General features: G+C 43.8%; 1 protein-coding gene across 1 annotated transcript in view; it reads right to left on the bottom strand.

Moving 5' to 3' along the window:
- Positions 1-8823, bottom strand: part of Znf704 (zinc finger protein 704) — a 121507-nt gene that overhangs the window by 111747 nt on the left and 937 nt on the right. The window lies entirely within an intron of this gene.

Below are 8823 nucleotides of genomic sequence, written 5' to 3'. Positions count from 1 at the left end.
CCCCCCCCCGCCCCCCCCCCGCCCCCCCCCCCGCGAGGGAGGCGGAGGGAGGGAGGGAGTCTGTGTGTGGGGGGGAGGAGAAATAGAGAGAGAGAGAGATAGGTTATGTCTCCACCTCCAAAATGAGCTGATTCAAGCCAGATTAGATTATATTAAAGGCAGATTTATTGGGAAGGCAAGTGAGCTCACAGCCAAGGACTAGGGGCCTGAGGTCAGGAAAGCTGCCATGGGGAAAGGGGGGATAGATAAGGAGAGAAGAGAAAGGCCATGCTCACAGAGAGAGAAGAGAAAGAGAAGAGTAGAGGGAGAGAGAGACCATAATGGCTGGATTATACAGGGAGGAGCCGCTGTGGGAAGGGCAGCCCAGCCCCTGGGCTGAAAGTTCAGGGTTGGGGCAGGGTCTGCCAGGTAGGGACTGAGGGATGCTGGGAGAACCTGGAGGCCAGATCTGCGCTGGTATGTAAAAACTGCACTGCAGTCCCTTGTCCCAGGGTCTGAAACCAAACAATATCAATAATATGTATCAATAATACATATATTAGCAAAATAAAAAGTACAAACTCTCTGCTCTCCAGGCTATGTGGGGAATAGAGGTAAAAGAATCCAAATTATTACTATCACCTTATTATTCAAGTTTTAAACTTGGGTAAGGATATAACAGCTGTTGCATCAAATTTCTGTGAACCAGAGCTGCAGATGACAACCACCACAGAGCACCACAGAATGATAATGCCCCTAAGTGCTATGGGATATTCCCACTTGGCATCTGTAAAAGGCCAAGGGGCCACCTGCCCACAGTGCTCCCGGTCCACTAGGCTTGGATGGTCAAAGTGTCCACATTTACTGCCAGAGACATCCTACAGAAGGCTTTACTAGCTACACGTTTTGGAAATGATGCCTGCAAACCTCCTGAGTTCCACTCCTCACAATTTTGCTTTGTAACTACTCAGTTTGATCCAGAGAGAAGAGCCCAATGTTCTCGATTCAAAACCCAATTCTCAACAGGTGGCAAATTCTAATTTGGTAGGAATCTGTATTCAAAAATAAATGGTTATAGTATACAGTTATTGGCAAACAGTGGATTTAATAAGTCGTATTTAAAATGAGCAGAAGGACAGTGCAAAGCTCTTTTTAAAGCACACCCAGTATCTACCCACTCTTCCTCTTGCCCAAAAATTCCTAAGGCAATTTGTATCACAAAACACAGGCTTTCGTAAGTTACAGGTAAGAAAATGAAGGCCATATCAGCAACGTCACTGTTGGTAAAAGGGCAGTGTGAGCCTCCACGGTGCTGCTGGTGGGCACCGGTGGGGCAGTGTGAGCATCCACAGCGCTGGGTGAGTGCCAGTGGAGCGGAGGGCAGCCAGTCTGCACTTACACCTTAGAAATCAACTAGGAGCATCTGGCAGATGAGACAGTAAAAATAACAAACAGCCCAGCATTCTAGTCGGGGGGGTTGTTCCTGTGTAAGAAGATAGCCGTGAATGACTTCCCTTTCCAGTGTGGTTTCAGATCTCTAGTCCTTCCTGGAAGGTTCTGGCTCTGGGTGACTGGAGACACTATTATAATTATCTGTAGCTATTGTTGATCTGCTCATTGGCTTAAGAGTACAAATCTCAGCATGACGCAGCAGGTGTGTCCAGATTCCACGGAGCTTTCCGGCTTCTGTGCAGCGTACAGAGGCAGCAGGTATTTGCAAACTGGAGTTTCTGAGATGGTAGGACAAGAGAGAAGGGAGTTTCTTGGAAAAGGTATTTTTCTCTTTATTGCCATCATATCAGTGACCTAAGAGAGCCACAAATCCTAGGCTTAGTGTTTCTCCAACATGAGTATGTTTATATTCTTCTTATGTATATGTTTTTTAAGAAAAGGAGCTTAGCAACAACTTAGAGTGTTAAAGCGGCCTTTCTCAGTGGTCTCATACTAGCTACCAAGTGGGGAACCTGACAAGTTCCTGATATGTGTGAAATATCACATATTTCCCCCAGGAACTGGTGGTCTTGATTGAGATTCAGAAATAAAAGACAGCAATTCTGAAGCCAGGTATAGTGGCTCACATGATACTGAGGAGGCTGTGCTGAAGGGAACAGTGCGGACTCACAACCAGCCTGGGCTGCAGAGCAAGACCCTATCTCAAATAATAAACACGTGATTTTTCTCATTTACTTCCAAACTTGTCACAGGAGACCATGCTCTAAGAGACACTGGGGGAAACATGTCTGTCAGTACTAGAAACAGTGACCAGCCTAGCGCTGAGGTCTTCACTGTACACATGAAACATGGTTTATGGATCAGGTTACTTTCTAACTCTGAACTCAAAGGTTACCAAGAAGCTGGATATGGCAGTGCATGCCTTTGACCCTTCTCTTCCTGAGGTAGAAGCAGGAAGATCTCTGGAGTGTGAAGCCACCCTGGTTCACATAATAAGACACTTTTAAAAAAATGTATACATGCACACACACACACGCACACATACATAAACATACTCCCTCAGAGAGACAGTCACAGACAACACACATACTCATATTAACACACAGAGACACACACTCTGAGAAGGGCGACATGCATACACACTCTCACAGACAGAGGGCGCATACACACACACACACACACGTGCGCGCACACACACACCACACATACCACATACCACACACACACCACAGACACCATACACACACACACCACACACACCATACACACATACCACACACACCACACACACATCACACACACACACACCACACACACCACACACACACACCACACACACATACACACACCACACACACACACCATACACACACCACACACACACTACACATCAAACATACCACACACACACACACAGGGCCACTTGTCAAATACTGAACTGTATCTTCAAAGGCTAATGAGTTTCTGAAAATGGTTTTCAGACTGGCATCTAGTAAGGTTATTTTGTTTTATCCAGCAAGTATTAAACAGCTGGCTTTTAGAACACCACAGAACAATGGCCACCAGATACTTTTGTTTCTTTACAATGGCAGCTAATCATCTGTCAAATGCTGAAGGGCTGCCCTCAGGTCTAGGAGTATTTGGGGTCAGTTTTTCTCTCCTTTCCTTACTATATCTTGCTTGGTAATAGAGTTCTTCGGCACTGGAGTTATAATTAGAAGTCAATTATTAGTCTGCAGAAGCAAATTGTAATTGCTGTTTGGGTGAAGTCCAACAAATTTAAGCATCAGCACCTCAGAAAAGACAATGTCTAACAAGGAAGAGAATAACAACGTCCATGCTCTAACAACCTAGATCAGCAGTTCTCAACCTGTGGGTCGCGCCTCCTTTAGGGGCTGAAGGACCCTTTTACAGGGGTTGTTATCAGACTTCCTGCACAGCAGATATTCACATGATTCATAACAGTAGCAAAATTAGCCATGAAATAGCAACAAAAATAATTTTATGGATGAGGTCACCACAACATGAGGAGCTGTTAAACGTTCGCAGTGTTAGGAAGGCTGAGTCTGACTAACACTGGGATTGCAGGCTGGGGGCTACTGCTAGTATGTATGTTATGACATCACAGTTAACAAGGACAATACATTATCAATATTCTCCCATAAACACTGGTGACACTGATAAACAACAAAATCTCCATTGGGCCAAACACTTCCATGTATTTTATACGTGTTCCTCCTATGTGTTGCCTGACACTTACTTCCATGTATTTTACACGTATCCCTCCTGTGTTGCCTGACCTTCCCGTGTCTTCCCACTCATTTAGGAAGTGGCAATCACGACGCCCAACTACAGTATCTGTCATTTTATCCCTCAGCTGGTGGCAGGATATGCACCTGTATCCACAGAACATCTTAGGTTCATCTCTCACGTCAGAAGCCTGTTTCGTGGATGTTGCCCTGCTAACCCAGCTGCCTACTGTCTGACCTGGTTCTCCAGTCTCCTCCATGACTCTGAAATGCCATCACAATGGAGCTCAGCTGTCTGTTTCTTCCATCTCGACTCTCTTTCCATTTCAGTCTAATTCCCAGACACCTTCCTGCCCTAATGCAGCACTGTCCCAACCGGTCTTCCTGTCCATTCTCACCCCTCAAACCTATTCTTCACAACTAAAGTGGCCTTTGCTAAAGAATGCCTAACATTGCCCACTATAAAATCTTTCTGATCACTTAAAAATGTAAGTTTAAAATGTAGCACAACGAATACAACCCAGTATGATCTAGTTTCTGACTCTCCAGTCTCAAGAATCCATCAACTGCTGAGGAACAAAGAAAATGGGTTACATCTATGGAACAGGAAGTTACCTCATGTTCAAGATATAAATTTTGAACATGAGGGAGTTCAAAATTTGGCAGGGTTGAGAAAGGTGGGAAGAGGTTTTTGTTGTTTGCCTAGACTAGTCCTGAGGGAAGCAACATACCACGTCACAGTCACACTGTCTGCCTTACTGGCTTCCCCAGGGAAGGGAAATGTGCTTCCTCTCTTTTTTCAAGGGTTCATCTTTGGTTTGATTTTGGCCAAATGTTAAGCATTTATTTTGATCTAAAAATAAAAACTAATTTCATACTAAAAAAATATATACATAAAATATATATTTTCAAAATATAAACTACTGCCATAGCTACAGTGTAGATGATACCCGAAAACATGTCTATTAAAGTGCTGTCTATATTCTAATTTGTTTGCAATTTTTTAGATTTACTTATTATACACACGGACAGACACACACACATATACATGTATGTGTATGTACACTGTAGCTGTCCTCAGACACACCAGAATAGGGCACTGGATCCCATTACTGATGGTTGTGAGCCACCATGTGGTTGCTGGGAATTTAACCCAAGTCCTCTGGAAGAGCAGTCAATGCTCTTAACCACTGAACCATCTCTCCAGGCCCCTTGTTTTCTTCAGCTCTCCATAAAGATCAATGAAGCTTGTACTTTCCCTTAGAGATCCCTTAAAAACATTTAAGAGCGCATACTTAGCTAATTCCTTGTTCTCACTTCACTGCTTTTGGAAGGGGCGTGGTCTCATGTTTGTAACGAGGCATGAGAACCCCACTAACTGACGGAAGCTTTACAGACAGGAGTCCTTCAGAGGCTGCATCTGCACAGGCAGCTTCACCTCACTGCATGCTGCCCTTGACGCAAACCATCGTTGCTAAGTACACTTTCCCACTACTCTCACGGGTACTTTCATCCACTGAAGAATAATGACAAATACTCAGAGTACTTCAGTTGTCAATCAAATCTAACCTTCCTCTAAAGCTTGACTCTTGGGATGCCATTACTGCTTTTGTTCATAGGAAGCTTGGTTCTCTCACAGAAGCAGCCCTTCAAGGGGCCTGCAGTAATAATCCAGACTACCAGAGACCAGCCCCTTCTCCAGCCTCAAGGCAGAGAACACTCAGAACTGTGTTCCAGGGAGAAGAAGCATCATAAGAACCGTGCTGACTAATCCAGGACCAGAGCGTAGGACTCAAAATCATCTACTATCCTTGCCTAGATCCCAAGAATCACAAGCTGCTCCCAGCAAATTAGCACACAGCAGAGGCCTAAGGCGGTCCTCCTCACGGGCATAAGGCAGTCCTCCTAATGGACATAAGGCAGTCCTCCTACTGGACATAAGGCGGTCCTCCTCCTGGGCATAAGGCAGTCCTCCTCCTGGGCATAAGGCAGTCCTGGTGGGCATAGAGCGGTCCTCCTCCTGGGCTGTGAGACTGCTAGCACACTTCATCCACCCTCTCATTCCCCTTCCTTCCCTGGTTCACTCCTTTCTTGCACTGCCCTGCTCCACTACCCTTGCACAAGGATTTCCCCCAGTGAATTGCTTGTACGCTTAACTCTGTCGTGGCTCTTGCTTCTCAGAAGGCCAAGTTTAGCACATCTGGGGCAATACACTTACACTTTCTGAAACCAGAAACTTGTAAATAGGCCCCCAGTAAACTGACATTTTGTAAAAGTTTATAAAACAGACTCTCACGTTTGAAATTCTTCCTTCCCCTCCCACGCTTCTGTAGCTTCAAAGGGATACTAATAACGGAAAAGCAGGCTTTTAAATAGACATATCAAACTGATCACTCTCCTAATACTAAAGCCTTTCCTTTAGTTATAAATTGATCCAGCTCTGATAAGAAGGCAACTACTAAGTAGTTTAGCTATTAATACTAGGCTTAGCTATTTATGTGTCCATCTGTCTGACTGCATACCAGCTTCTGGAGGGGAGCAACTCTCCCACTTATGTTCGAGGTCACTAGTAGCAAGGACTCAACAGATGCCTGGTGATGGACAAGGTATGAAATCAGAAAATCCAATAGTGGGTCACAGGGATCAAACGGGGGCAGGATTCCCAGATCTCCTTGGAGATATGGAAAGCAACTACCATACACACACTGTTTTTATTGTAAGAACATTAAGCTTCATTTTACAAACTATAGAAAGTAAGAAAAAGATGAGACAGGGAACACTGGACCTAATTTTAACCTGCCCCGGAGCTCTGCAAACTGAGAGTACCACCTAAACCAATCTCCTGCCTGTAAGGAATACTCAAAACACAAAGTCTGGAATTAGAGTAAGTTGTAGGAAATCTGTGGCTATGCATACATGTGTGGATTACACACACATAGACACATTAATTATAGGTCATATTTAATAACAGATCTAGATCCCTTATTCTAATTCATTTCACTCCACTCCAGATTCACTCAGACATCAACAGCAGCTTATTGATGACAGCTAAAATTATACTTCCTTTTAGTTAGCAGAAAGCAAAATCTTGTTCCTTCCTACCATGTGATTGAAAGTTTCCTTACAAAAAACCATCAATCTACTTAGTCAAAAGTTGCCATTTACTAAATAACCTAATGACTGTAAACAAACAGAAGAAAATGTTGGAAATTAGATTATTCTACATAACTTGATTCCTTCATGACTATTTAATTAAAAAAGCAATTTGTTCCTCCAAGTGTTAGCATGTTTATGATGATTACATTTTTACTGCGACAATGAAAATGAGTGTGTCAGTGCGGAGCTCAGACAACGACACCTTGGGTAGCCCTTCTCAGAGCACATTAATTCATCTAAATTATACCTTGTCAGTGGGGAATTTTCTTCTACATATTGATGATTTCAAACCCAATTAATTTCTCCCTACTGTTTAAAAGCTCACAATAATACTGGCTTGAGCAGTGTGCCTCTGTGTATATCTAATGACTGCAAAGAATGAAATATTCTGTAGACCAGCATCAGAAAAAGAAAAGCAAAGACATTTTCCTTCTGTCTATTTTCACTGTCCCCCCTACCCTAGAGGTACTAGAGGTGAAGTCATGTTAAAGAACAGGACATACAGGGGGGATGTAGCTTAGCACCTAGTGTGTTTGTCTAGCATGCACAAAGCCTGGGTTCTATTCCCACCATGGCCTAAGCTGGGCATGGTGTTATAGTCTACAATCTATGTGTAGGAGGGAAGGCAGGATGAGCAGAAGCTTAAGATCATGTTTGGCTACCCAGTGAGCTTTAGGCCAGCCTGGGTAAAACCAAACCAAAGACACAACCTGCAACAATTTATGAGAATCTGAAGTAATTCCAGGACTTCTACTACATATGAAAGACTCCCTGGCAATGGTATGTACAGTAGGTCCTATAGAACTCCAAGTCAGCAGCAACCTCTCAGACACACTCCTTCTGATCGGCCTGGGAAGGATGGAACAGCACAGCTCTTCTCATTCCAAGTCGCTAGCATGACATCTGTCCTGTGAATCAGCCAAACTACACAAATGAACTGATGTGTCTACCTGCTCAGGGTGCTTCAAAACATTTCACAGTGAAGTCACAGTAAAAACTAATCCTAAATAATTTAATTAAGTATTTAATACAAAAATCATAGAAGAGAAAATAATGACAAATAGTTGAACAGAAATAAGAGTTATACACAAAACTGACAACTAGAGGTTAAAGAAACCAGAGGCCTATAGTTGTAGAAAGCCTGACAATCTGGCAGCCGGATAACATGTAATGTGTCATTTTCTGGAGAAGACAGTCCCTCTGTTTAGCAGAGAAAACAACGAAAATGCTGATTTACTAATGGTGAGTAGGTGTAAAGGGGTCATTCCTTCCTGGCCAATAGGTACCATCCCCTCGTGCTGTCAGAGATGCGTGAATAAATGCAAGACTTCTCAATCAACTGCTTATAGTTTCATGATAACCATTACAGCATTAAAATGGAGTACACATAAAATAAGCAATCTGCCATGCAGACAGTGGCCCCCACTCCCTCTCCAGCTGAGCGGTGCTCACAGACCCTCAGGAAGGGCACAAGGCATTGTTCTGGCCCAGAGATCGAGCGTGAACAACACAGACTCTAGGCACTGCACCTGGGACGGGAGGGTCGAGGGCCTTCCTACAAGAAGCCTGATAAGAGGACGAGCAATGACAGGTCCTGTGTGTCTACTCTGCTTCCATTCCACCATGAGAACACCCTTCAGTAGTGCCAGATAAGAGTTGAAAGAAAGGGAGTTGGGGACCAGGATGAGAAAGTGTGGTTGGAATATACTGTATGAGAGAAGAATTAAAAATGTTGAAAGAGAATTACGTGATGAATTCTCTCCACTATGTTTTAATATCTATCATGCAAGTGTATGTGTGCATGTGTGTGTCACAGAGTGGATGTGTACATCAGAATACAACCTGAGTGTTGGGCCTCACTTTCTACCTTACTTGAAACAAAGGTTCTCTGACAGTCACTGATACACACACCAGGCTAGCTGCCCATGAACTTCTGGCAATTCTCAACTGCACTGTGGGAGAGCCAGCAGTACAGATGTGCACAGCC

Source organism: Grammomys surdaster, unplaced genomic scaffold (genome assembly GCF_004785775.1).
Source record: "Grammomys surdaster isolate TR1022 unplaced genomic scaffold, NIH_TR_1.0 63, whole genome shotgun sequence".
In the NCBI taxonomy this organism is placed as follows: domain Eukaryota; kingdom Metazoa; phylum Chordata; class Mammalia; order Rodentia; family Muridae; genus Grammomys; species Grammomys surdaster.
Note: the sequence above shows the minus strand (reverse complement) of the source record. Positions and strands in the feature narration are given on the sequence as shown.